Genomic DNA, 6051 nt, shown 5'->3' on the forward strand with positions numbered 1-6051 from the left:
TTTGGTAAACTCTCTGAGGACATTACAGTGAAAGCCATTTCATTTTTATTTTAATTACAGTGAATTACTTGTTCAATGAAAAAAATTCTTCCACAGATAACAGCCTCACACACCCAACTTTCCTCCTCCAGGAACCAGCTAAGAGCCAGTCCAGCTTCATTAAGTCCAAGCCATTTTATGAGCCTGTGCAGTCAATTCCCTCATCACTTTGTAGACATGAAGTGACATTTTTTCCTCACTGCTCCTAAGTTTTGTGCTGGTGAAAACAGGTGGAAAGATGCATCACAAACCTCTAATTTAATTTTTTTTCCTCTTTGAATACCACAAATCAATATTTTTAAGACATTACATGGGTTTTTCTAACAAAGGCTCTCTGGAATAAGCTGCAAATTAAAGCATAAAAAGGGTACTGAAAATGCACACATCCTTGGGAAGATTTATATGCATGAATAAATCAACTGTGTGAACCTGTAACTGTAAAGCATTTTATTTTTATCCACAAGAAAAAGTTATGTTTGGTGTAATAATTTTCTTTTATGTACAATAGTTTAATTCTTATAAATAAGGGTTTCTATTTTTAGGGAAGCAAAGTCTCCAAGAACTCTTTGCCACAACAAACTCCTGAAAACTCTCTGTTTTAAGAGAAAGGTTTAGCTTGGCACGCTGAGCACTGACAAAAAGAATCCATTTTGGGCTCTCCAGTGTTTTCTCTCCCTGCTTACCTGGAATGCCAGCAAGCACCAAGGTTTCACCTTCCTGCAGGTGAACCCTGGTACCTGGAACTGTGAAAGGTCCTGTGCTGCACCATGGGGAGCTCAGGCAGCTCTGCTGAGCATCAGCTGCACTTATCTGCTCAAAAATCACATGGCACCAACCTCAAAACCAAAATTAACAGTGAATTAACGTTGTCATTTCGTGGCAAAAGTTCCATACCTTCTCAGTGACCTTTTGTGGGCAGCTCCTTGCAGCACTGACTCCTTTTTCACAGCAAACAAACCCCATCTCTCCCCTCACCCTGCTAACCCACTCGATTATAGCTCTCATCCTTATTAGACACAGCTGTGGCCTGTTCCTCATCTTTGGTAATTAGTACAACTGCAACTCTTCAGGGCTGAGATTCCCTTCTGCACTGTCTTTATTTCCTTCCATTCTATCCCCCCCACAAATTAAAAACTACTTTTCATATATATTTCCACGTCACAGTTGTTCCCCCAAAGCCTCTGTTCCAAAAAGGAACTTTTTTGTGTGTTTTTTTTTTAAATCAAGAATTTAAATGGTCTTTTATTAATGTTTATCCTCAATAAAGGCAATAGGGCTGCAAGGAAGGAGGAAGGGGAGTAAGGAAAGAGAAAGGAAGAAACTGGTCTGAGGTGCTCCTCCTGAATTATTTGGGATGTCAGAGTTCAGGAAGGGAAGGCACAGGCAGGAAAACCTGCAGGTATTTTGCCTCGGGGTCTGCCCTTGGCAAGGCCCAGTGGGAGCAGGAGGGGAAAGAGCAGTGCAAGCAGTGGGATAAGAGAGAGCACAGAAAGCCCCCAATGCTCTCTGCACACCCACAGCTCCGTGTTGGGGTGCAGGTTTGGGTGCAATTGTGTGCTAATCACACCCTCAGCATGGGCCATGCAGAACTGAGCAAAACAGCTCTTTAAAATGTGCCCATCCACCCGGGTGTGGCACAGAGCTGGAAAAATGAAAAGCTGTAAATGTTTAATGGGCATTTGGAGCATTGCAGGACTGACCTCCCAGGCTGAGTTAATGATGGATCACCCAGTCCCAGGGCTCTCCCTGGCACGGCCCCTGAACTTTTTCTTCAATGACTGCTCAAAATCAGTTGTAATTTATTCTGATGCCTGCAGCTTGCTCCACATTTTTGAGGCATTAAAGCTGCTCTTTGATTAGTGACCAGGGTGTATCTTTATCTATTTGAGAGGAGTATTTTAAATGAGAGTTCTGACAGGCCATGGTGGCATCCATGGAAAGGTCACTGGCTCCCTGCTGACCCCAGCCAGCAAAGGCTGAAAGTCAGAGCTGCCCAGTGCCTCATTTTATCCTCTGGATGCAGGGAATTGATAAGTTTGGTCCAGAGCTTCAGTGGATAAATACCCACATCCCAAACTGTCACCAGAGCTGCTGTTATAATGTCATTCTCAGCAGAAGGTCGAGGGGTGAGCTGGCAGAGAAACTGCATTGTGTTTGCAAACCTAGGAGGCAAGATAAAAACAGGATGAAACCAGCCTGACTGGGTGGCCTGGAAAAATCCCACCCCATCCCTAGGGCTGATTCAGAGCTGCTGCTCAGAGATTCCTGACAGTCCAAACTCTCCTTCCAAAAGAATTCACCACTGGGAGGATTTCTGAGAAAATGCAGTATTTACTGGCAGCTATGAAACTTACAGGTCCAAGTAGCAAATCATGTTTCGACTGATCCTCTCCATCAGTCTGTACTTTGGAAAATTAGCAGATGAAACAGCTGATGTGGTCTTACCTTCCTCCAACCTGCTGCCAGCAGCTTAACCTCTGCTCAAATGCCCAAATAATGCCCAAATAATTGCCCACATCCCCACTGAATACTGTTCATCCAGTATTTTCCCTCAGGCTTTGTTTAGATGCTTTTCTCTAGAATTAGCCAAATTTGAGCTTACAAGATTTGTTGGGAACCATATGTAGTCACTTTTTGAACAGCTGAGATTTTCTTCTGCTCCACTTTCTGCTTTTTTGAGTGCCATGGGGAAGAAATTCTCCGTCTCAGACCCTTCCCAAAGTTTTGCTGCTTTCCAGAGGAGCTCTGTGGTGTTTGCAGGATGCATTTTCAGAGCATTAGCATTAATTTACAGAAAACACTTAATGTTTAAGAGAACATTTTATTCTTGAATTTGCTCTTTGTGCACGGCTCACCTGCAAGGTGCAATTTCTTCCACCTACATGATTTTGGATGGATTTTTTTCTGGACAAAGGTCCAGAATTACAGTGTTATAGAGTGTTCCTACCCACTTGTACAAATAATTGAAGGTTTTGGTTTTGCTTAGAAGCAAGCACTAATGCTGTGGAAGTTGGGGGATAACAGGGCAGTGAGGTTTGTGCCCCTGGGAATGGTGTCCTGATGATTTTTTAACATTCTGCCAACACAGGGCCCTGCTTGTAGGAGTTAATTCTGCACAAGGGAGAGCTCCTCAGTGGAGCCTGTTTGACACAGGTGGGGACTAAAGAGAATTTAGTTTAATACAGTTTGATAGCAGCTCTGCCCAGGGGAATTCCTGCTCAGGGGACAGCGAGCTGAGCCTCACAGCCCCGCTGGGAGGGATGGGGGCTCCAGAAAGTTGTGGTTGTCCATAATTCCTGTGAATTAGCCCCGAAACCGGGGTAATCCAGCAGTGTCCCAACCCTTAATTTGCTGTTCTTGCTCTGCTGAATGCAGTGAAAGGCTCCACATAAAACCCCCCAATCCATAGGAATTCTGTTTTAAAAAGCAGGTGGGCAGGGAAAAGCACAAACTTCTCTTCATGCTACATGGCAAAAGCAAAATAAACCAGAAATATGTGAATTTTTCAAGGGAAGGTGCTGATCTTAAAGAGAGAAGGGCTTTCCAAGGGGAGTGAGCTCCACAAGGCGAGTGAACTGAAGCAGCTCATAAATATCTTGGCAACCACATGCATTAATATTCAGTGGAATTAATGAAATAATTGCCAAGCTCTTCCACTCGAGTCATTACAGCCAGCAGAAGAGAGCTATTCAGGTTGGTTACTGGCTTGGACAGAAAACAAAGATAAATGGACAAAATCAAATGTATAACCAAGCTCTCTCTTGGAGGGACTGAGTTTATTTTAACAGTGTCAATAAATGTCTGCTCATAAGGGTTCAGTAATGAATGTTCACCACGAGGTTCATTTTAGAAACAGGAGCCAGAGAAAACCTCTATAAACACAAATGGGAAGATTAAATATGGAGTGAAAATTAAACCTTTTGGGAATTTCCCTTTAATTTCTATAATTTAATAATTTGGGAAAAGCACTACTTTCAGTTTTGTCATAGGAAAGAAATCCAGTTTTATACAAGATTTGAAAGGTAATCAATTCACTTATGAAAAATATAGGAAACATGAGTGACAGCTTTACTGTGTTATTAAAATTTAATTTCAAAATATAATTTCCAGGATGAAAACTGCTCTTTCTTAATCATGCTCACTGCCATGGAACAGCTTTAGTAAAGTATATTATTAGCTAATTTTACTTTCCTGTTAAGGAATTAATTCTGAGTATTAAAAATTGCTTGATATAGAATACATTTTATCGATGGGGGTATATATCTATTTAATATAAATATCTATTCAATATAAATATAAGTAAATATAAGTATTAAAAATTGCTTGATATAGAATACATTTTATAGATGGATATATATATCTATTTAATATAAATATGTATCTAATATAAATATAAGTAAATATAAGTATTAACAATTGTTTGATATAGAATACATTTTATAGATGGGTATATATCTATTTAATATAAATATCTATTTAATATAAATATAAGTAAATATAAGTATTAACAATTGTTTGATATAGAATACATTTTATAGATGGGTATATATCTATTTAATATAAATATCTATTTAATATAAATATAAGTAAATATAAGTATTAACAATTGCTTGATATAGGATACATTTTATAGATGGATATAAATATCTATTTAATATAAATATAGCTTTTCCCTTTTGAGCCTGGCCATAGACTTTATACAGAAGCACAGAAGAAAGGGCAGCATGGGTCAGAAATGTCAGCCCAGTGGGGGAAAGGAGCAGGGAAAAGGGAAATATGCAGTTTAAGGCATCTTTTCATAGCATCCTAAAATGACATTCTGTTTGTTGAGGCTGATCTTCTCCAGGAAGAGAATCCAAATCTGCTTGGGATCCAAACCCAGAGTCCTCGGGCTCAGTGAAGGTGAGGATGGATGACCCAGACCTGCTCACTGCAATCATTTCTCCTTAGCAGGGACATTGCTCCTTCAGTCTCAATGAAAATCTGGTTTTAACAGCAGTCCTTAATTTATTGCCAAATTAAGCAGGCAGGATTTTCAAATAAGAAAAGGACAAAAAGCATGTAATTCAAATGCAGCAGTGCTGTTCTCTTATTAAGATTGGTCTCTCTACGCTTTCTAATAAAAGCCAGGGCATAGTCAGAGCTGACAAGTAACATTATCTGACCTCTATTTTTGTTTATGAATATGTGACAGAGTTATTTTAAAGAGAAGGGCTAAGATGTTTCAGAGGAGTCACTCTGCATCAGCTCCACACCGTGATTAAATATTACTGAGAAGTGTCAACCAGCACAGTGAGCCCACTGAGAAAAGGAAAAAATAAATTTTTCCCTCTGAAGTGCAATAGTCTGGGCTTTTTTAAGTCTCCTGTAAGGTGCAGAGGACAAGAATCTGACAAACAGGGGTGCCACAGGAGCCTCACAACAGAATTCTGCTGCCTCCTTAATGGTCATGGAAAACGCACTGGGGTTCCCATTGATGTGAGCGTTACTGAATTCCAGTCCCTGATATTCTCATTTTACGTGCTATTGAATGGATAAGGAGGATGAGCACCCCCAGGGAGGGGAAGGGGCTCTCTGAGCTATGATCTGCCCCTGCTCTGCAGCCAGATGTGACCGGGGTCAGGCTGTGCTTGCCAGGCACCCTCACTCGCTCTCTGCTTGGCCTGGAGCTCCTTCTCTTCCTTTTTCATTTCAGAGGGTTTGTATGTAAAGTGAGGACCAGTGTGATGGTTGTTCCTAGGAGTGTGATGCTTTATTAATATAAATAGCACTTTCATCAGGGTATTATGGCAAGGGGTACAATTAGAGGTGGGATAATAACGTGGAACATGCAAATCTTGACTTTCAGGGAATGCTTAACGTAGGACACTGTGGATGTTGTCTGACTATAGTAATACCTTGGTGCTCTCTTTTAATCCTCATCACTGAAAATGGAATTTATTCCTTTGGGTGATTCAAATCAAACTGCAAATACTGCAGTGAAAAAAACCAAAAACCCACTACAAACACATA

Source organism: Agelaius tricolor, unplaced genomic scaffold (assembly GCF_023055355.1).
Source record: "Agelaius tricolor isolate 1412-34295 unplaced genomic scaffold, bAgeTri1.0.p SCAF_17, whole genome shotgun sequence".
NCBI classification, from domain to species: Eukaryota; Metazoa; Chordata; class Aves; order Passeriformes; family Icteridae; genus Agelaius; species Agelaius tricolor.